Source organism: Mustela nivalis (genome assembly GCF_964662115.1).
Source record: "Mustela nivalis genome assembly, chromosome: 17".
Lineage (NCBI taxonomy): Eukaryota > Metazoa > Chordata > Mammalia > Carnivora > Mustelidae > Mustela > Mustela nivalis.
This window is the reverse complement of record NC_139036.1, coordinates 56,121,774-56,144,659: the sequence shown is the minus strand read 5'-3', so window position 1 is coordinate 56,144,659 and position 22,886 is coordinate 56,121,774. Positions and strand designations below refer to the sequence as shown.

General features: G+C 44.2%; 1 protein-coding gene and 1 pseudogene across 2 annotated transcripts in view; one reads left to right on the top strand and one right to left on the bottom strand.

Moving 5' to 3' along the window:
• Nucleotides 1–22,886, top strand: part of CD300E (CD300e molecule) — a 55,683-nt gene that overhangs the window by 16,318 nt on the left and 16,479 nt on the right. The gene's annotated exons all lie outside the window — the stretch shown is intronic.
• On the bottom strand, nucleotides 11,878–12,372 carry LOC309850750 (ferritin light chain pseudogene; annotated as a pseudogene). The gene has a single exon. The product of its transcript is annotated as a ferritin light chain pseudogene (transcript).

The following is a 22,886-nucleotide window of genomic DNA, read 5'->3' as shown; positions in this document are numbered from 1 at the left end:
GTTAAGATAGAGGGGACTGTCCCCTCACCTCTGTCACTTCATCTCCTAATCCTTTCCCATCCTTCCTATCTAAGTTCCTCAAGAACTACACTCACAGTCTGCATTTTCTCATCTTCAACTGGCTTCCACTCCTCCACCTCCACTGAAATGGCATTTGGATAGATCACCAATGATCCTTGCTCTGCCAGATCCCAAGGCCACTCTGTGTATTTTGTTCGACCTCAACATTGCTGATTTCTCCTTCCTCCTTCAAACTCACTTGGCTCCTGTCTGTCTGGGTTCTCCTCATTGTCCATCTGTATGTTCTGCCATTCATTTCCTCTTTCCTTCCTGGGCTCCTATCTTTTCACTCTTGAAATCTCATCCTCCCGCCGACCCCACTCCCCAGGGTTCTGTCCTCCCTTCCTTCTATTCTTTCTATACACTCACTGGGTGATCTCAGCCACTTTCATGCCTACAACTCCCCTGTTCTTTTTTTTTTTTTAATTTATTTTTTATTTATTTTCGGCATAACAGTATTCATTATTTTTCATCACACTCAGTGCTCCATGCAATCCGTGCCCTCTATAATACCCACCACCTGGTACCCCAACCTCCCACCCCCCCTGCCACTTCAAACTCCTCAGATTGTTTTTTAGAGTCCATAGTCTCTCATGGTTCACCTCCCCTTCCAATTTCTCCCAACTCTCTTCTCCTCTCTAACTCTCCTTGTCCTCCATGCTATTTGTTATGCTCCACAAATAAGTGAAACCATATGATAATTGACTCTCTCTGCTTGACTGATTTCACTCAGCATAATCTCTTCCAGTCCCGTCCATGTTGCTACAAAAGTTGGGTATTCATCCTTTCTGATGGAGACCTAATACTCCATAGTGTATATGGACCACATCTTCCTTATCCATTCGTCCATTGAAGGGCATCTTGGTTCTTTCAACAATTTGGCGACCGTGGCCATTGCTGCTATAAACATTGGGGTACAGATGGCCCTTCTTTTCACTACATCTGTATCTTTGGGGTAAATACCCAGGTACAACTCCCCTGTTCTTAGTGAGAATCGTCATTACTTTCAGTCTCAGTTATCCCCCAGATGCATGTCTATAATGAAGGGGGATGTGGCACCATTTTAAACGACCCTGCCAACTTGGCCATAATTGAATGGTCCATAAATGGATACTTGATGAAAACCAGGACAATCTCAGTTCTTCCGGACTTCCTTTTCTTTTAACCAAGACTCAGGAAGGGAGTAGGGCTTTCTCTGGGAGGGAATCCCAGAAGATGGTAGACTTGAGAAATGTTAGTGGCCATATGTCCCTCCTCCTGAAGGAAACTGTTGTTAAAGAGAGATACTAGAGCCCACAGAGGAGCAGGGGGAGAGGGTTCAAGGCATACTTGATTGTCTCGTTCCAGTTGTCCCAAAGATTGAGCTGCATCTTTGCGTTCCCCGTGGATTATCTTTGAATTATATATAATATCCTAGTTTATTTTTTTAAATACATGCCCCCTTTTGCCTAAGTATGTTCTAGTTCAGTTTCTGAGATCTGCACCTGAAATAGATTTTGCCAGAGGTAGAGTCTAAGGAAACAGAGACCCCAACTGAGGGTTAGGAGAATTGGATTTGCGTTAACTCTGGCACTCACTGGCCATGAAACCTTGAGCAATCCCAGACCCTGAGAGTCAGTTTCTTCATAAAATGAGAAGCAACAAAATTTAGTAGAGGAAGGAAATAAGGAAAAATCATAAATAAATAAAATAGAGACCAGAGTGAATAATAAAATAACCAGAAAATAATGACCAGTTTTTCCAAATTTAAAATAAATAAAATTGGCAATGTTTAAAAAAAAAACGAGGAGCAACAAAATCTGCCTGCCCAGTACACATAGTCCTAGGGGGATTAACCACTGAAATCATAAAACACCTATAAATGTAAAGTTTATAAAGTGCAAGATTTATTTGAAAACGTTTAGAAAACATTTTTATTTTTTTATTTTTTGAGAGACAGAGAAGCAGAGGGAAAGGGAGAGAGACAATCTTAAGCAGGCTCCATGCCCTGTGCAGAGCCCAATGTAGAGGTTAATCTCACCACCCTGAGATCATGACCTAAGCTGAAATCAAGAGTTAGACGCTTAACCGACTGAGCCACCCAGGCACCCCATCATTTGCATTCTTAGCATGAATTTCCATTTTGTTTCCAGCAGCTCAGTTGCATGAATGTGGACCCAGAGCAGTAAGGTTTTTGCTAATAACATCGATCCCCTGGGGCAGAGTGTACATGGTCAGTGGGGTCAGGTATAGCAGAATCTGCAGTGAATGTTTAGAAGCCATGGAGGTGGTGGGAGACCCAGAATCCAAACCTCATTAATGGAAGCACTTCCTGACTCCACTTTAGGACTTTATTCAGGCTTCCATGGGACAACAGCCAATCCAAAGGGCCATGATCAAGATCCATAGGAAACAGTGGAAAGAAGGAAAGAACACCTGAATCCGGGATGGGTTAGGAAGGAGCTGAGGATAATTTGCTGCTCTTAGCAAGCACACCCGATGATTCACTCTGGACTTGGGATCTAGAGACCACAATTCCAGTCCTCACTTTGCTTCTGACTTGCTGGGCAAGACATGTTATTGCTCCTCTGAGTCTCAGTTTCCCTGTTTCTCCAATTGGAAATGAGTTGGGATGAGGAGAATCTTCACAATTATATCTTACATTTGTAACACCTTTATAGTTTATGCTCACTGTCACTTTCGTCTTCATAAAATCAAGGGAGACACATATTATTGGTCGCATTACATAGGCAGGTGGTAAAAGTATGAGATAGCACTTGTTCTGAGGTCTCTTTCCACTCTAAGATACTTCCAGTAGTAAAGCTCTGTGAGTCTCCTATTACTGTGTCCTTGAGCATCTACTGTACTCAGGGAGCCACATGGTATAGAGTCATTTGTCTGCATGCCCTACCTGCCCCACCAGATTGCTGACTCCTTTAGAGCAATACCCATGCTGGTTTCTTCATTGCTTCCATCAAAGCACTCAGAACTGTGTCTTATCCTCTGGGTAAATAATGATTAAATAAGATGCAATGACAAGGCACGTATTCTTGGTACATGTTGAGAATCCATCCTGGACCCAGAACTTGGTTTGGACTTTAAAGAAGGCTTCTTGGGTGTTTTTGTTTTTCATGGAAGTGCTGGTTTTTGTTTTTGCTCTTATCTCCAGAGATGCTTTCAGCCTCCTGAGACTCAATCATCAATCAACATTTACTCTCCAGATACCGCCCTGTGCCAGACACACAGGATGCATTTTATCAACCTCTTAATTTAGTTTACATTTCAGGTTGAAGCCAGACAAGAAAGATTTTCTCCATCTATCAATTCCTGCTTCTACTTCTTTTTGGAAAAAGCAACTCTCAATTCAAAAGTAAGCATATTTAGGGATTGTTTCTTGGAATCTTGGGGATGAAAGGATAGTAAGAACTTAGGTGTTCTAAGGAAAATGGTCATGATGGAAAAAAGGAGACAATTTGTATAGTAGGATCTCAATTTCAGAAAAAATAATACACATCCAGAATAAACAGGGAAGCATTGTTATCAGAATATCAGCAGTGAGGAAAGGGGATTGTGGGGATTTTGTTTTTTACCTTCTGGATCTTGCAAAAATTCTGTGGTGAATATATATTACATTTAAATCAAGAAACAAGAGTTAAAAAAGAACTAAGGAAATTTTCTTCATTAGCTGTGGGGGCACACAAGTGTGCATTTTATTATTATTCTTTATCATTTACTTATAGGTTGCACATACTATATATTTATACAAAATACTTTGTATAAAATATTTAGTAGTCCACTTTTTGTTGCTGAACTTCCTGTTTAAATGAAATTTAGTTTGGAAGCTATCTTAATTGAAGCAAGAGGTTCTCTGGAGATGAGCCTAACATACAATCTATCCTGGAGAATGGTCCGTGTATACTATAAAAGAATGTATATTCTGATGTTGTTGGATGGAATGTTCTGTATGTCTGTTAGGTCCATTTGGTTCAAGTCCAACATATCCTTGTTGACTTCCTGTCTGGATGATCTATCCACTGTTGGAAGTGGGGTATTGAAGTCTTCTCCTATTATTGAAGTCCTCTACTATGTTCCCTATTTCTCCTTTTATATTTCTTAGTATTTGCTTAATATATTTAGGTACTCTGACGTTCAGTACATGTATATTTATGATTGTTGTATCTGCTTGATGAATGAACCCTTTATCATTATAGACCTTCTTTGTCTCTTGTTACCATTTTTGATATAAAGTCTATTTTGTCTGATATAAATATAGCTACCCCTGCTTTCTTTTGGTTTCCACTTGCATGGGATATCTTTTTCCACTCTTTCACTTTTGAGCCTATATGTGTCCTTAAAACTGAAATGAATCTTTTGTAGGCAGCACTTAGTTGGATCTTATTTTTATCTATCCAGCCAGTCTGTGCCTTTTGATTGGAGAATTCAATCCATTTACATTTAGAATAACTATCGATATGTAAGGACTCAATAATGCCATCTTATTGTTTTCTGGCTGTTTTGTAGTATCATTCTTTTGTTTTTTGTTTTTTGTTTTTTTGGCCTATTTTTATGAATTGGTGATCTTCCATGGTGGCATGCTCTAATTCCTGTCTCTTTATCTTTTGTGAATCTACCAGAGTTTTTTGCTTTGTGGTTACCATGAGATCTTCGTAAAACATAGATAAAAAAACTAAAAAAATTGTTTTGAGAGAGAGTGTAGTGGGGGAGGGGCAGAGGGAGAGGAAGAGGGAATCTTTTTTTTAAAAAAAGATTATTTATTTGTTTATTTATTTGACAGACAGAGGTCACAAGTAGGCAGAGAGGCAGGCAGAGAGAGGAGGAAGAAGGCTCCTTGCTGAGCAGAGAGCCCGATGTGGAGCTCTATCCCAGGACCCTAGAATCATGACCTGAGCTGAAGGCAGAGACCTTAACCCACTGAGCCACACAGGCACCTCCAAGAGAGAGAATTTTAAGCAGGCTCCATACCCAATGCAGAGCCTGACACCAGGCTTGATCTCACAACTTTGAGATTGTGATCTGAGATGCAATCAGGAGTTGGATGTTGAACTGACTGAGCCACCCAGGGTCCCTAGTCATGGTAATTTTTAATACTTTTTTCACCTTAACTTTTATACCATAGTGGCTAGCACTCTATCATATTACAGAATTACAGTTTTCTAAATCTGTGTATTTATCTTTGCCAGTGTGTTATATATTTTCATATGTTTTCATGTTACTAATTAACATCTTTCCATTTCAGCTTAAAGAACTCCTTTCAGCATTTCTAGTAAGGCAGATAAAGTGGTGATAATCTGCCTCAGCTTTTTGTCTGGGAATGTCTTTATTTCTCCCTTATTTCTGAAAGATGAATTCACCAGATAAAGTCTTTCTTTAAATGCCTTGAATGTATCATTCCATTCTCTTCTGGTCTGTAGAATTTGTGCTGAGAAATTTGCTGATAACTTAATGTGGGTTCCTTTGTAGGTTATAATCATTTTTTTTTCTTTCACTGCTTCTAGAAATTTTCTCTATCTTTGCATTTTTCCAGTTTTATTATAATGTGTCTTGGCAAAGTTCATTTTGTATTGAGAAAATGATTTATTAGTTTCATGAATTTGTATGTCTAAGTCTCTCCTCTGGTTTGGGAGTTTTCAGCTATTATTTCTTTAAATTTACTTTCTGCCTCTGACTACCTCTCTTCTCTTTATGGAACTCCAATTATTCTGATGTTTGTACTTTTGATGGGGTCTCATAGACCATGTAGACTTTTTTGCTCTTTTTCATTCTTATCTCCTTGCTCTCTTCTGAGATTATTTCAAAATTCCTAGCCGGTACATCACTGATTCTATCTTCCGTTAGGTCTCTTCCGCTGTGATGTTCTCCTATTGCATTTTAAAATTTCATTCTTTGAATTCTTCAGCTCCAGAATTTCTATTTGGTTCCTTTTTAAAAAAAAACGATTTCTATCTCCTGTTTAAATTTCTTATTTTGTCCATGTATTGTTTTCCTGATTTTGTACAATTGCTTTCTTGTGTTTTGTTTGAGACCTCAAAACAGCTATTTCAAATTCTTTATCAGGTAGAATGCAGAACTTTGCGTCTGAGTTTGGTTACTTGAGGATTATTGTATTGTTTTAAAGAGGTGTGTCCTTGATTCTTCATGTTCCCTGGAGATTTCTGTTGATGTTTTCACATTTGAAGTGGCAATCACCTCCTCCAATCTTATCAGTTGGCTTCAGGTTGGAGATATTTTTCGTTAGTTTTGCTTGTATTAGGGGCTTTCTCCAACCTTGTACAGTTACACCTGCTTCCTGCTTCTTGCTCCCTTTTGTGGCAGAATTAGGTTTGTGTGTCTTCTATCTTGAAACTCACTGGCTTTTGGAAACTTCTTTTCTTTTCCAGAAGCTGGCGCTATAGCTCAAGTTTGTAGTTCTCGTTTCCCATAGAGCCTGGCCTGTTTTGGGAGTCCACTCCTTGTCCGCCAGAGCTTGCTCTTGCCACTACACTTGGGAATGTGCCCAGGGAGCTGGCTGCAGAGTGGGCAGGGAGGTGTGGGTTTAACACTTGGGGGCTCTTTTTTTTTCTAAGATTTTTATTTATTTATTTGGCAGACAGAGATCACAAGCAGGCAGAGAGGGAGGCGGAGAGAGAGAGGAAGGGAAGCAGGCTCCCTGCAGAGCAGAGAGCCTGACTCGGGGCTCCACCCCAGGACCCCAAGACCATGACCCGAGCCGAAGGCAGAGACCCTAACCCACTGAGCCACCCAAGTGCCCCAACACTTGGGGTCTTTAGGGTTCCCACAGGCCAGGCTGGAGGTCCCTTCCTGAGGTTCTCTCATCAGGTTATGGGCAGAGTTTCCTGTTGGAGACCTGAAGGCAGTCAAGCAAGAACCACATCCCTTTCATGCTTTTTGATACTCTTATCTGCTTCTTTCCTGGTTTCTTTCTTCACCCTGTCACAGAGAACCTGCTTCAAAAGTTTGGTTGCTGCTGTAAAGAAATTTTTTTTTCCAGTAAGTGTCCCACACAGCTGGGGAAGTCAGGCATTCACTCACTGTCTCCCTTATCCCCTCGAGAGGGGTCATTGTAGGCTAGTTCAGCTGGACTGCTGTGCTGTCTTGAGGGAGGGGTTCTGCTGACAAAGTTCCTCATCCTCTTCAATGGGTCCAAACTTGCATATATATATATATATATATATTTTTTTTTTCATTCAGTGGAGTTGGCATCTGTCCTTGGGAAGACTGGACTTCTACAAAGCTTTCTCATCTGTGGGTATCTGCCCACTAGCACTCTCCAGATGTTCCCCAATTGCAGCTGGAGAGGGTGGGGCCCAGTTCATACTGCTGGTTCTGCAGACTTTATGGAGATCTGTCTGCCTTTTACCCAGGGTGGGCGGGTGAGATTTCTCCTGGGTCTCTTGTTATATGGTACTGGATTTCACAACTTCCACAGAGGCACTACTGTTTTTGAATAGATGTTAATTTTTAGTTGTTAAAAGGGGGGCTAAAAGGGTGCCTGGATGGCTCAGTTGGTTGAGCACTGACTTTGGCTTAGGTCATGATTTCAGGGTCCTGGGATGGAGCCCCATGTCAGGCTTCCCACTCAGTGGGGAGACTCTTCCTGCATCTCCCTCTTCCTCTCCCTCTGCCCCTATCCCTGCCTGTGCTCTCTCTCTCTTAAATGGATAAATAAAATCTTTTAAAGATTTTTTTATTTTTTTATGGATAAATAAAGTCTTTAAAAAATGGGAGGGGTTGAGATAAAATGGAGTGGGGTCAGATGTCATTATGATGGTCTTTCGCATTTCTTTTTATCACTGAATTATATTCCTTTGCATGATGGGCCACAGGTTGTTTGTCCATACACCTACTGAAAAACATCTTGATTACTTCCAATTTTTGGCAATTATGAACAAAACCACTATAGACATTTGTGTTCAAGGTGCTCTTTTAACACTTCAAGGAGACCTTACAACCAGTGCATGGGGCCTGGGGCACACTGATTTCCTTTCCATGGCCACAGTGCTGTTGGGGGTTTTTTGGGCTCTGAGAACAGAAGGAGATTGCCATATGATTGTTTTCTAGCACTGGCTTGCCTGACACTTGTTTCTCAGTTTCTTCCTTTAAAAAAAAAAAAAAAAAAGGCAGCAGAATAAAAAATGATTGGGTTTGTGAATGGAAGCCACAATGATGAGAGATAGGCATGAAAGCAGAAGTAAGAGAATACAGTCCTGGTCTTTGTGGACTTGACCCAGATAGAGTCTGACATGGCTGGGCTGTGTAGAGGGAAGAAGTGAGTTTTGTGGTTAGAGCCACGAACCTGTTTGTGGCCACCTTCCTACTCTCTCTTCCAAGTGGCTGGGGCAGAAGTGTCGATGGAAAAATGAGTAAACATGTTGAGTACCAGGGGAACAATTGAAATGGCAAAGACTTTCTGTTTATTTTTGCAGCCCTTCATAGGTGCTAGTAGAGGAACTCATAATATCAACTGTATTATCCCGGGGACTGTTAATTCCAACCATCCTCACCTGTATATAGCATTTAAAAATTTTTTTATTTTGAAATTTTAGATAATAATGACGTTTTTTAGTTTTCCAAGAACTTTCTATTCATCAACTCATTTAACTCTCAAAGCCATTATAGATGAGAAAATTGAGGCTCAGAGTGTGTTTGACCTGCCCAATGTCATTTGGCATGTGAATGGCAGATCTGAGACTAGAACACAGGGGTTTTGACTCCCAATCTAGTGCTCCTCCCAACTGCCTGAGGCCAGGGGCAAGTGAAGAAAGTGAAAGGACTGGTGGGGGTGAGTGGGTGGTGAGGACAGCATCTAGGGGGGCATGCCCAGAAGAAGGTGTTCAGGTGGAGGTAGCAAGTGGTAGACAAGGATGGGCAAGAGCCAACTTGCTTTTAGGCGGGGCTTTATGGGGTAGTCTCTGTTCAGTGAACACCACCATGCTTCTGGGCAGAGCTTGACTTCGATGGAAGAGAAATCAATTTTGTTTTTCCTTTCAGCAAAAATCTGCTCATCTAAGTCTTTAGTCCTGTGGTAGAGAAAAGGCGGTAAGACTTACTCTCAATGAGAAGAGTTGATCAGTGACAACGATGAGAATATTTCACCTCATCCATATCCCCGGAGGGACTCATTTCTAAGCCAGTTTCTAATTTATTTATTTGGAACAGGAAATATTCATGGCATGATAACTGGTTATATTTACTTACCAGGTGGAAGGTCTATTCAGGAGACCAGATGATCAGTCTGAACACTGCTTGATGAAAACTGAATTAGTAACCAGGAATGGGTACCGTCAAAAGTTGCTTATGTTAAGCTCATTCAGCCTGCTCTGTTTTTTAATGGTGTACTATGTTTGTCTTGGTAATAGGCTTGTCACGGTCTGCTGGTGAGACATTAACATGTCATTACTCCCAACTATTTTTTCTGGATTCTTTTCTGGTTATTAGATATGATTGTCCAACCAAGTCCAACCTCACGGCTTGGAGGCAGTGCCTGGGGATGAGAAGGGTGAGCGTTCAGCAATCTGGTGCTCTGCATTTGACTCATGTAGACACTTACCCTCTACTTCTTCTGTAATTGGGGCTGAGACTATTCTCGGGGAAGTTCTTGGTGGCTCTTGGCCACAGACACAGGCTGAGATGAGAACAAGGATAACCCCAGCACGGACTATGGTGGCAACGAGTGAGACATGGCATGTTACTAGAGGAAGAACCAATAGAATATGGGATCTGGAATGATGGAGGAATGACCTTCAGCTTCCTGGAAAAAATTTAGAATTTTGGTGGGTGGCTGAAAAAGCCATGGGATGTGATGCCGACCAATTCCAAATTTATGTAAAATAAATGTTCAAGATAGGGCATTTGTGTGAGTGAAAGGGAGGGGAAATGAGGTTAGAGGAGAAGACAGAAAACAAAGTAAGAATTTTTAAAAAAGCCAAAGTCAGAGTCTCATGCTGAACTTTGTTTGATTTGGTTCAGTGCACTGTCAGAAAGTAACTCCATAGGGCAGATGTGAAGACTGAATAAGGTAGTGTGTAAGCCCCAGGTCGGACCTCCTGCAAATGCTCTGCCATTACAGTTCTTGGTTGTTTATCTTTCCTGATAATTATGTTTGCTCTCACTTAGCTACTTCCTGGCAACATATCAGGAGGCAACTGAACTTCATAGATCATGGCATGAGACAATGAGCTGTGGGCGTCATCGCTTGGAGGAAATTGAGGATTGATTTCTATGGCCATTAATGTTATGATGTAGGAGTTCATGGGACAGGACTTCACAGCCTTGAGATAAGGATCCTCCCACTTTATTGATGAGGACACAGGAAGCCCGAGTTTTCGTTGTCATTCAAGGGGCTGGGAAATGGCCTCTTGTTGTGGGGTTTTATGTGTGTGGGAGATACATTTAAAATTTTTGTTGAAATTAATATTAATATCTTATCTGTTAATAGCTTATTTATGTCCCTACTTTGTCTGTGAAATAAATATATAAAATTATTGAAGTTAGTGATGGCACTAAAGATCAAATAGCTGAGAAGAAAGACAGGAGGAGTAGGTTGCATGTGTTGCCTGTGTGTATGCAGTCATTTTTGTGAAGATTATGATTTTTCAAACAGAGGTAATCTCTTAAGCAGGTATGTGCCCATTTCCTGTCCTTTTCTAAAAAAATTGTGGTAAGATGTATATATATATATATATATATATATATATATATATATATATATTTAAGATTTTATTTATTTATTTGGCAGAGAGAGAGAGAGAGAGAGATCACAAGTAGGCAGAGAGGCAGGCAGAGAGAGACGAGGAAGCAGGCTCCATGCTGAACAGGAAGCCCAATGCAGGGCTCGATCCCAGGACCCTGAGATCATGACCTGAACCAAAGGCAGATACTTAACCTACTGAGCCACCCAGGAACCCCTTATTTTATTTTTTTAGAGTAGGCTCCACAGCCCTGAGATCAAGACCTGAGCTGAGACCAAGAGTTGAACGCTTAATCAACTGAGACACCTAGGTGCATCTCCCAAGGTGGCTTTAAATCCAATTTCTCTGATGACTAATGAGGCTGCACACCTTTTCATATGCTCATTAGCTATTCATTCATCTTCCTCAGTGAAGCATCTGCTCCAGTCTTTGGCCTATTTTTAAAAACTGAGTTGTTTGCCTTTGTTATCGGTGATTTATAAGGGGTTTTTATGTATTCTTGATGTTCAATGTCTACCGTCTGTGGCGAGACACAGGTCTTGCTTATATGCTTCCCCTGCCTCTTCCTCTTCTAAGTGATTTAACTTAATGAACAGAAAATTTTAGTTTGGATGAAATCCAATCTTTAATTTATGGTGGTGCTTTTTATGTTCTATAAGGGTAATTGCCTACTTCAAGGTTGCAAAGATATTCTCTAAAGCCTTTTTTGTTTTTTTTTTTAAAGCCTTGCAGGTCTGACTTTTATGTTTAAGTCTGTGATCATTTTAAAATTAATTAATGAATTAGTTCTAATTAATTCCAGTGTATGGAGTAAGTAGAAGTCAAGGTTTATTTTTTTTTCCATGTGAATATTCTGTTGTTCTGGCACTTTTTCCTTTTGCATGGAGTTATTTATTTATTTTTGTTTGTTTGGTTGTTTTTTTGTTTTTGGTTTGTTTTCTGCAAAAAGCCTTATTGTTTCCATTTGGTCCAGAGCTTGGGAGTGGGTTCCAGGGTGGTTAAAAAGCTGCCTCGTGGTTTTAGGGAGAGGCCAAGGCGCAAGCTCTGGCACCAGGGGATGACATAGAGGCCCCTTCAAAGGTTGCTGCTGGTCTCTGGAGGCTCCTAGTCATGCTTGAGAGTGAGCCTCTCAAAGAGATACTGGCCCAGCCCAGCCTGGGGGCTGGAGGAGGTTCATCAGGTGGTCACCCATCTTTTTGATGAGTTTCACCTCCTCATCTAGGAAGTGGTTCTCCAGGAAGTCACAGAGATGGGGGTCTGTGCGGGCAGGACCCAGGGCAAGCAGATCCAGAAGGGTTTCATTAAGGCTCTTCTCCAGAACCAGTACAGCTTCCGTGGTGTCCAGGGTTTCCCCCCACTCATCTTGGAATGGCTTCTGGACATCCTGAAAGAGGGTGCGGCCACCATGCTGATTTTGCAACTTCAAGAGATGCTGGGAACCCTTGCACTTCTCCTCAGTCAGCTTGTGGAAGAAGTGGCCCACACCCTCCAGAGTCATATTGTCATGGTGGAAATAGAAGCCCAGAGAGTGGTAGATATAGGAGGTCCACAGATGCACGTTGACTGGGTGGTTGATGGCGGCCTCTACCTTGGTGGAAAAATTCTGAGGAATCTGGGAGCTCATGGTTGATTTGAGGTAAGCATGAAATTGGCTGTTGTCTGGTCCTGTAGTCAGCTGGTGGCCAAGAAGATGGGTCCCAAGGTTGCTACTGGAAAAAAAGTTGGAGGGTGGTTGTTGGCTGGTTGAAGGGGCATTCCTGGGTCTGTTTTGTCCAAACACAGTTGAAGCAAGAGACATATCTGCAGGACTACCAGATCCTCTGCCTGCTTTTGGTGTCTTGATAGAAAATCTATTGGCCATGTATATGTGAGTTTGTTTTGGGAGTCTCTATACAGTTCTGTGGATCTATTAGAAAGACGCTGCCTGGTGATTTAGGGTGACAACAAACAATTAAGTCTGCAACCTCCTAACCAATGAGCAGAGAAAGCCCCAAGTAGCTTTTGTGGCTGCATCTCACCATTGTTTACCTAAGGCATCCCTCAGGGATGCATTCCTCTTGCATTCCCTTTTTCTGCTCCCCAACATGAGCTCACACTGAAACTAGGGACTCTGGGAATCAAAACTGTTGGGCTGGCAGAAAGGGCTACTTAAGATGGCAAAAGTTCCCGCCACAAAACCTGAACTCGGACAGGAGAACAAAGGCCCAAGCAGGAATTTGAGACCCCTGCCCTGGGCTCCAGTGGACCAATGGGACCCTGACGAGCAGGAGAGATATCCGAATAAGGGAAACTTGCCAAAAAACCCCTGAGCTCCCTTCAAGACGCCTTAAAAGCCCCCTCCTCCTTGCCTTGGTCACGACTTCTGCCACTCTGCTTTCCAGAGTCACGGAACCTCGCCCAAGGGTGCCCAACTCCTCCTGGCACAACTTTCCTGGCTCCCCTTCTCCTGGGCCCTAAAACTTCGCTGGAGAGTGTTTTTAATAAATCTTGCCTTGCACCCACTTTGCCTGGTGTTGTGTTTATCTCGCTAGAAAAACTTTACATAGGCCAGATATAGAAGCAACTATGCAATGTTGAATAGTTCCTAAGTTACCACTTGTGTAGATCTTTGTGGCTTCAGGATTAAACGCTTGTTTTTTTTTATTCTTCTCTTGCTGACTAGTGTGGACTAGTAAGTGAGCATGTGTGGCAGTCCTTTGTATTTGACTGTATGTATTGGTATGTGTTCTACTATGGGGCTCACCAACTAGGAAACTCGGGTCTGTGGGTAGAAGCTTGCACATGTGCCTGAAGAAATGCAGAACCATTGTGATCCTTGGAGTCCCATCTTTGTTTTTGGGGTTTCTAAAAAGAAGGCAATGAACGGAGGTGTTGTTGACAGCACCCTTAATTCATAGTGGTTACTCAGAGAAAGGTCGGGAGGGGAATGGCTGTTCTTTTATCTTCACGGGCCTTTTTTGACCAATAGAGGTTGAAAATAAACTGGCTGATAGCACAAGGTTTGGGGAGAAAGGAAAGCGAATTTGAACTCTGATTCTGCTACATCTTGGCTTTTTGACTGTAGATAAAGCACTTAATTTCACTAAGACTCAGTTCCCTCATCTGTGAAATGGGGATAATAATTGTTCCTTCTTCATAGGGCTATTGTCAGAAAGAAGTGAGATAATAGATACAAACTTTCAATAAATATGAGTCATTTTTATAATTATTAATGAGCATTTACTAAGCACATCGATTTTAAAGCATCCAGCAGCTGCAGGTGCCTCCTGTCCCTTGGCCCCATGATAAATTCTGGTGTTCAAAACAAGAAGTCAGGCAGAAGTTGTCTCGAATGCCTCCTCTTTCACTGTGGGTCACTGTGAACTTGGAAGTGTCATACAACTTCCCTGAGTCTCGGTTTCTCCATCAGTACAACGGAGTTACAGTATCTCTCATGGAGAGCTGCCTCGAGGTCTCTCATATAGCAGGCTCTCAACAAATGTTGGTTCTCTTTCCATTCATAAGTTACCATCCCTCCTGTTTAATTTGTGTGTGTGTGTGTGTGTGTGTGTGTGTGTGTGTGTTGCTGTCAGAGTATGGCATTTCTGGACCACTGTGAGGATCGAGAAGATATGTGGGCATTTGTTTTTCAGGTCAGTTCTTAGTGGGACGCTGTGGCTAGGAGAATGGCCTGAAGAAGGGTCAACGGAATGCCAGCATGGCTGGGCTGGGAGCTGTTTGGGGAGCACTGGTACTGGAGAGCCACTTGGGAGTCCTGTTCCTCCATCATTAAGACCAAAGGAACTGGAGACAAAGAGAAGAGAGATCAGGTCTCCATTACGGATGATCACAGTCAGCACACCTACCCTGTCACCATGGAGAATCTGCAGGACTGTTGGTGTTGTTGACACTTACTGGTACACCATAGAAAAGTACTTGAGGGATTTGATTCTCTCTTCCTCTCTCTCTAGAGTAATTTTGGGGCAGGTGGTCTTCAGCAGGTGCGCATGGAAAGAAGAACTATTGGCATTGCCTCTATTACCCATTTTCTTGACAAATTTGGGTCCCTGCAGCGTGTGGTGACCATGTGTCTTATGGTGACCATCATGAATGTCATCCACTTCTGGTTGCATAAGAAGGTGGGAAAGAAGCTGCAGAGAAGGGGAGTGTGGTATGAAGGTTAACCCTGGCGGGTCTGAACTCAAACCCCAGCTCTTCCCTCATGAGCTGTGAGTTCCTGAGAGAACCACTCCTTTGAACCCGGTTCTCTATCTCTTAAAGTGAGGTTGCTCACAGAGTTGAGAGGATTAAACAAGATGGCCCTCAGAGGCACTTTGAGCAGTGTCTGGCAACAGCAAGCAACTTTTCATAAATGTCCGTCTTAATTTCAGGTGGACCCATGCTGTATGTGGCACCACCTCTGATGGCTCTTGACCTCCTTTGTTGGTCAGTGAGCCTCCACCCCTCCAGGCTATGGTGGGATACTCTACAGGAACTCCTCTGGAGGGAGAACTGGAGGGAGAAGTGTGGGTTGATGTAGGGATGCAGGGAGGTCAGGAGAGAAGATACATTTTTTTTTTTTTAAACAAGACACTTATTTGATCTGGTTTCTTTACTCAGAAATAACAACAGTGCTAATCCTGACCTTACCTGACCCAGATTTCTTGTCAGGGAGTGAACTATGCAAGGCTGGCATTCATGATTTGGTAGGGAAAGCTTGAATCAGTGTCTCTGATGGCTTTTCTTTCCTTGCGCGCTCTTGGTATTTGTGATGGCCTCGAGCGCTCATTGAGAAACCAGATTATGGGAATGCACCATTCTCATCTCAGCATTTCTGAGTTCCTCTTCTGCTAGGTTCCTATGGGGACAAGTTAAGTCATGGTGTTGGGTGGCAGAGGCAGGTACCAATCAATGTTCCAATTTGTCCAGTGATGATGGGTTGACAGAAGCAGAGGCAGAGCAGGAGCCAATGGTAGCACTATCCAGTACAAGACTTTTCAAGGTGGGACAGAGTGGGGTTTACTTCACTAGGGCTGGAACACTGTGGATATTGGGACAGGAGGGCAAGAGGCTTGTCTGGACCCAGCTAAAACGCTTCTGTGTTCCTGACTGGGGAGGAAGTTCCAAGTGTAAGAGAAGGTGGAGGGGCCTGAGCACCGGAAGCCCATGGTAAGAAAGAAGAAAATAACAGGGAAACCTCATTCTGGTATTCATCTCAATTTTCCCCTCTTACCTTGACCTCTGGCAGTCAAGATCTCCAGTGACATCCTCATGCTAGACCTGAAGGTCAACTTTTCCATCTGTCCCATTTGATATTATTGACTGCTCCCTTTGGGAAACTTTCCTTATCACATTCCTCTGAGGCCAGTTCTTTAAAAAAGCCAAATTTTTGACCCTTAGCACTCAGTCGTTTCTGATGGGCTTAAGAGGGTAGTCAGAGCTGATGAGTCATCTATACCTGTGGCGCTTGGTGAGTGGCCAAGATCAAACCACCACCATCTTGTGCTTGAGGCAGTGGTACGAATTCCCACATGGACGATGATATGGGATGACTCTGGTGTAAGGCTCTGTTTGATCAAACCAACATGGACAAGTTTCAGTTCTTCTGGCAGTGCCCCAGGCATGTCTCAGCAATAGTTAGCAGATCCTGGGTCATCTTCTGCTCCTGCTCATTGAAGTTGCCTAAGTGAACCACCACTGCCAAGGCAGCTGGCATGTCCCTGGACACCAGGGTCAGTGTCTCCAGGCAAGCTCAGATCTGCTGGGCCCTGGGGTCCCAGAGTGGCCATGCTGTGTCCTTCTTTCTGTTTTTGAATCACACTTTGGCATGAGGCCCTGGAGGCAATGTTCCTTGTCCCTCCATATGTCACAGAGGACTGGTGAGGACAGCTTCACCAGCTGCCACCTGTAGCTACCCTCCTCCCAGGATCAGGTGCAGGAAGAAGGGCTTTGAGAGATCCTTGGCTGTCATCCCCTCCCCTGCTTCTTCTGATCTCAAGCTCCCTTCTCCAATGTAGATGGACCCTTGGAGTCCACCTGGAGTCTGCCTGCCTTCTGGTTCATCAGACCTGACTGGCGTTGTCTCTGGACAACCTGAACTGGGACACCTGTCATGTTTATATGAGGTGGTTGGGTGACTATGTCTGAATGGCCTATTTCTGTCGGGCAGCTAGGTTGCAAACTAATTCTGTGGGCATGCTTGGGGATCATTGTACCATTTCACATCGTTTTGGAAGGCAATTATCAGGTGGATGCTGAACCCTGCCTCTGGTCACCAGGTAGATGGACATTCATTCATTCATGTATTCACACAGCACATGTTTACTAAGCACCTGTTAGGAGCCAGTCACTATACTAAATCCTGGGACTATTAAGATGAATCAAACATGGTACCTATTCTGGAGGGGGTCTCATTGGAGAGGAGGCATAACCTCACTCTCTAAATTCTGGTTGGGTTCAGCTAGTGGACAGTGGGAGGTAGAAGGGCAGAAGGTGTTTCTGTTAAGTTGGGAGCATCTGTGTCCTTCCACTCCACTCCTGCTGGGTGGTCCACACCCTCAACTCCTGGGAGGTCTATACAAGGGCTCTGCTGGGATCTGGTTTTTATCCCCTCTCTGCCCTCCTTTAGAATTAGAGGTGGTAAGGGCTCTCTGCTGCTGCTGGTCCTTTTGTTGATTTCCCTTAACTCCTTCCTGGATCATTGTAAATATTCCCCTCATTATATTATCTTCAATCATACCATTTTGCTTGCGCCATCTACCTGCTACCAAGATCTTGGCTGATGCACCATTTCTTATTCATCTGTGTACCCACAGGGACTGACGCCTAGCAGATGCTCATTTAATGGTTGTTAAATTAATAATAATAGAATGTGTTAAGGTCCATGTCAGCAGTTTTTTAAAAAAAGATTTTATTTATCTATTTGACAGAGACACAGCGAGAGAGGGAACACAAGCAGTGGGAGTGGGAGAGGGTGAAGCAGGCTCCCTGAGGAGCAGGGAGTTTGATGTGGGGCTTGATCCCAGGACTGTGGGACTATGACCTGAGCTGAAGGCAGCTGCTCAACAACTGAGCTACCCAGGCGCCCCCATGTCAGCAGTTCTAATAAGATTTGTTCTGCAAAGATCCAGCTTCAGTCCTGACTCTGGAAAAATCTGTGTGGTCAGTACATTTGAGGACACAGTGAAAAATAAAAATGTGACTTATCTGTTTTGGGAAGTTGTGGGATTCTTTGTAGAAGTTGGGTGCCCTGTGAATCTAATTATTAAGAGAGTCAAAGCCACAGCATTTCTGTCACTGTTAATAGCTTTCCTTCCTGTTTTCTTTCAGAAAAACTGTATTTTCCCAAATTTTGATATGATGGGAAAACAAACTGAAGTGTAGAGAAAAGAGCCATAAGGAAGCAGTAAGAAAAATGGAAGCTATTTCAGTCCAGCTGACGTAGATGCTCCCTAAATTTTGGCAGTCGAGGCAGTGAGAACAGTGAGGGTTCTGACTCTGCTTCTCCGAGTCCCAGGGTGGTGGGAGGCCAGTTCTAGCACCAGGAGCGCGCCTGGAGGGCTGGGGCTGGGGAGGTGGAGGGAGCAGGGACTCACTAGGAAGAGAACAGCGCCATCCGAGGGATGCCCAGCATTCAGGCGCCAACTCCAGGTGGTTGGTGGTCCTGATGATAGCAATCCAGAGACCCAAGCCAAGCCAAAGTTCTGTTCCATCCCAATCTGGAAAGTTTCTAGCTTTGCCCTTTGGGGGCAAAAAAAATCTTAATCTCTCTGGGCGTCTCTCCACTTTCTCACCTGTAAAGTGGGTACACGAGGGTGGGAAGCTTCAATGCTGATAAGTGTCCAGGACCCCTGAGCTGGTCTTGCTCAGCCAGTGGAGGTGGGGAGGTCAGGAGTAACAACGGCTTTTGCCTTTGTGCCGTGGGTGGTAGAACCTCTGGGGGAAGTACTGCACACTGATTCCAGCAGGGAAAGGGTGTTCTGACTTCCCTCCCCACCGCTTTTAAAAATTAATATTTTTTTCTCTGGTGCAGAGACACATGAAACACAAACACAGTTTCCATCTGTGCTGAGGTCCGGTTTTAACCTTGGTCTTGGGTGCTGCGAGGTTTCTCCCATACTGAGTTACAGAGAAAGGGACATCGGAGGCCGCAGGGAAGGGCGTCCTAAGCCCACGGTGTAACTGAGGCAACGTGACTTCTTCCCTCCTGGGTGACTCAGAAACTGCACCAGGATGAGTCGTGGCCCAAAGCAAACTTTATTTGCAGCAAATAAGGAGATCACAGGCAATGGCTTCCAAAGCCGTGATTCCCCAGGAGAGGGTGAATGGGTTCCTTTTGTTCAGGGTTAGGATGGCTATTTGGATAGGGAAACCTTGCCATCCTAGTAGAGGTAGGCATGAGATAGCACATGCGCTTTAAGGAAACCTGTCTATGCATACATAGTATGTTATATAAATGAGGCTGAGGCTCCTCCCTGGGTAGACATTTTAGTATTATAATGAGGTAAAGGTAATGGTAGGTCATTCTAGGGGGTCATTGCATGGTCAATGAGTTGGGGCGTTGGTTGGCTCAAAAGGTCAGGTGGTCTGGGCCTTTGGAGGGAGGTCTTTTTTTTTTTTTTTTTAAGATTGTATTTATTTATTTCAGAGTGAATGAGTGAGTGAAATGAGTGGGGTGGGGGCTGTTGGCAGAGGAGAGGGAGAAGCAGACTCCTTGCTGAGCTGGGAGCCCAATGCAGGGCTTGATCCCAGGACCCTGGGATGATGACCTGAGCTGAAGGCAGATGTTTAACCGACTGAGCCACCCAGGTGCCGGTGGACAGGGCTGTCACCTGAAGAGTGGTTTTGGGTTTCCTTTGTCTGAATTAAGAGGAAAGCCAGAAAGAAGAGCTTAAGGGAAAATATAAGACCAAGGTTAGAGAGTCCAAGCAGGTGTACTTGGAGGTCTAACTGGTGACAAAGAGGCTCTACATCAGGGTTGGCACAGGCTATTCCTTCTCCCTGGAGCAGACTTGTGTGTCTCTTACAGGAAACAGGTGGCCTCTGCCTTCTCTGCTTGAGAGCAGTGGCCACAGTTCGAGTCCCTCTGCTTTGTCAGAAGGGAAACAACACCCAGTACTGCTGGCAGCTGATTTTTCCAAGTGTCCCCTGTCACCCAGCCTCTTAACTTGACAGAAGTGCCACATTTGTTGTGGCATGGGCCACTTCCCCATTGGTGACCTGCAAAGAATTTTCCTGTCCTTGTTTCCTGAGGATGACACAGGGGTGGGGTGGGGTGGGGGCGTAGGGGTGGGGCTGGTGTGTGTCTCCCTGCCAGGCCACACAGGCTGATGGTTTGATCTAGAGCTCCATGTGCTCCCTCCACCTTGTATGTAGCCGAGTGTCTCCGTGAGATCAGGCAGCTTAACGAAGGGCCACCAATAGGGTGGCTTATGAACCAATAGCCATTCCTCATGGTTCTGGAGACTAGAAGTCCAAGATCAGGGAGCCAGCAAGGCTGGGCTCTGGGGAGGGCCCTCTGCCTGGCTTGCAGATGGTTGACCTCTCTTTGTATCCTTACATGGCAGAAAAGGAGTGAGCGAGCTATTTGGCCTCTTATGAGGGTATGATCCTATTTATGAGAGCTCCATTTTCCAACCTTATCACCCTCCAAAGGCCTTCCCACCACACTGGGATTAGGATTTCAACATATAAATTTGAGGGGTAGGAGAGTCACAGACACTGGCTTATTTACAGGTTATTGTAACCAAGCCCCAGAGCCAGCGTAGCTTAAATAATAGAATGTGACTTTCTCACAGTTCTGGAGGATGAAAGTCTGAGATCAAGGTGTCTGCAGGGTGGGTTTCTCCTGAGGCGTTGGTCCTTGGCTGTAGACACCATTTTTACCCTGTGTCTTCACACCATCTTCCCTCTCTGTGTACTTATGTCCTAATGTCTTCTTCTTCTTCTTTTTTTTTTTTTAATATTTTATTTATTTATTTGACAGAAAGAGATCACAAGCAGGCAGGCAGGCAGAGAGAGAGAGGAGGAAGCAGGCTCCCTGCTGAGCAGAGAGCCCGATGCGGGGCTTGATCCCAGGACCCTGAGATCATGACCTGAGCTGAAGGCAGAGGCTTAACCCACTGAACCACCCAGGCGCCCCACCTAATGTCTTCTTATAATGACACTAGTCACATTGGATTAGGACCAATGATGATGATCTCATTTTACCCTCAAGCACCTCTTTATTTTATCTTTTTTGGAAGATTTATTTATTTTAGCGAGAGAGAGAGAGAGAGAGAGAGAGAGAAAGCAGGTGGAGGTGTGGGGAGAGGTAGAGGGAGAGGGAGAATCTCAAGCCTGGTTCAAGGCTCCATCTCACAACCCCAAGATCACAACTTAAGCCAAAACCAAGAGTTGGGTGCTTAACTGACTGAGCCACCCAGTGCCACCGCCCCCCTGCCCCCCATCACCTCTTTGAAGATTATCTCCAAACACAGTCGCATTCTGATGTCCTGGGTGTTAGGACTGCCACATAAGAGTCCGGGAGGATACAACTCAGCCAGTAACAAGAGATTCATGCATGTGCCCATTGTGTTGGTCCCTACTCACAGCTTCCTTCTCTGGAATTCCTTCCCCATTTCCTGTATTGTCTGGAGAAACCCTGCGTGGTGAGGAAAGGCACATATTCCCCCTTTTCTAATGCCCATTAAGGTGTTCTGATGACGACTAGTTTCCCCTTCCACCTTCAATGATTGACTTTTAGACAACAAACAGCAATGCAAAGACTTGGCTTGCTCCTGGCTCCACAGTCTTGCAGCTGTGGGACCTGGGGCAAAAGCACAAGTTTCTCTGGCATGGTTGGTCCCTCTGCAAACCAGCAGCTCTGCTTCCGTGAGCCTCCAACTGTGATTCATGCATGATATGTTATAGCAAGAAAGAAATAACTTTGATATTTATCGAACGGATTTCCTTAAATAAAGATGAAGTTTTATGTAAAAAAGTGAGGCAGCATCTAAAGTGGTGTTAAATTATTAAAAAAACAAATTTATGTATAAAAGCTAGTTTTTGTGGTCCTCTAAAATGAAATCCTTCCCAAGAAAGCCTGGGAAAGTGAGTGCTGAATATGTATGTTCACACACCTGAAGTCAGCCCAGAAGGGCATCCCCCCCCCCTGCCCCCCGCGACCCGCCCTCTTCCCAGGGGAGCTAAGTTTGCAAGTCAAAAGAGAGCAGAGAGGTCTTTTTCTATGAATTCATTGTTTGAGGCTGGAAATGGGGTTTTGATCTCTGTTTTCAATTTCCTTTAACTTCAGTGTGTTGCTTGTGTTACAAAGAAACAGTCTTTGGAATCCAACCTAACAGCAGCATCCGGCTCTCCTAGCAGGCAGATTCTACGCCAATCAGTCTGAGATGGTGAGCGAATCTGCGGGGTCCACCCCCCTGCTCTTGCCCCTCAGGGAAGGTGACCTTGCCTGGGACAATCCTTATTTTCTTTTGCTAGTAACTTCCTTGCCCCGCCCTCCTTGCTTTAAAAACCTTCCATTTTGTGCAGCTCTCAGGTGGGATGCCGCTCGGAGGAATGCTCAGCCTCACTTATAGAGGTCACTTTTAGGCAACAGGCTTCAGCACTAGAAACTGAGCGAGGCAGGAGGGCCCACAGGCTCGTGAAGCGACCCACCTCAAAATAGCCATAAGCCTTCACCAACCAGTTACAACCAGGCACAGTTCTTTTTTTTTTTTTTTTTTTTAAAGATTTTATTTATTTATTTGACAGGCAGAGATCACAAGTAGGCAGAGAGGCAGAGAGAGAGGAGGAAGCAGGCTCCCCGCTGAGCAGTGAGCCCGATGCCAGGACCCTGAGATCATGACCTAAGCTGAAGGCAGAGGCTTTTACCCAGAACTGTACCCCCCAGGCACAGTTCTTAAGATTACCAGAAAGGGGAAAATGCTGTATGTTCCATAACTTCGCACTCCACTGTATAACTGTGGCCACTGCCTTGTGGCAGACGGCCTCTCCTCTGCTGTGCTGCCTGCTGCCTGGCATTGTATTCAATAAACTTCTCTTTTGTTCTGCCTTGGGGGACTCTTTCATGCTGGGTCACCACCGTGCAACGCCCCACATGATTCACAATAATAATAACAGTCATGAAAGAATTCTTGAGATGGTTTTGTGCCCAAA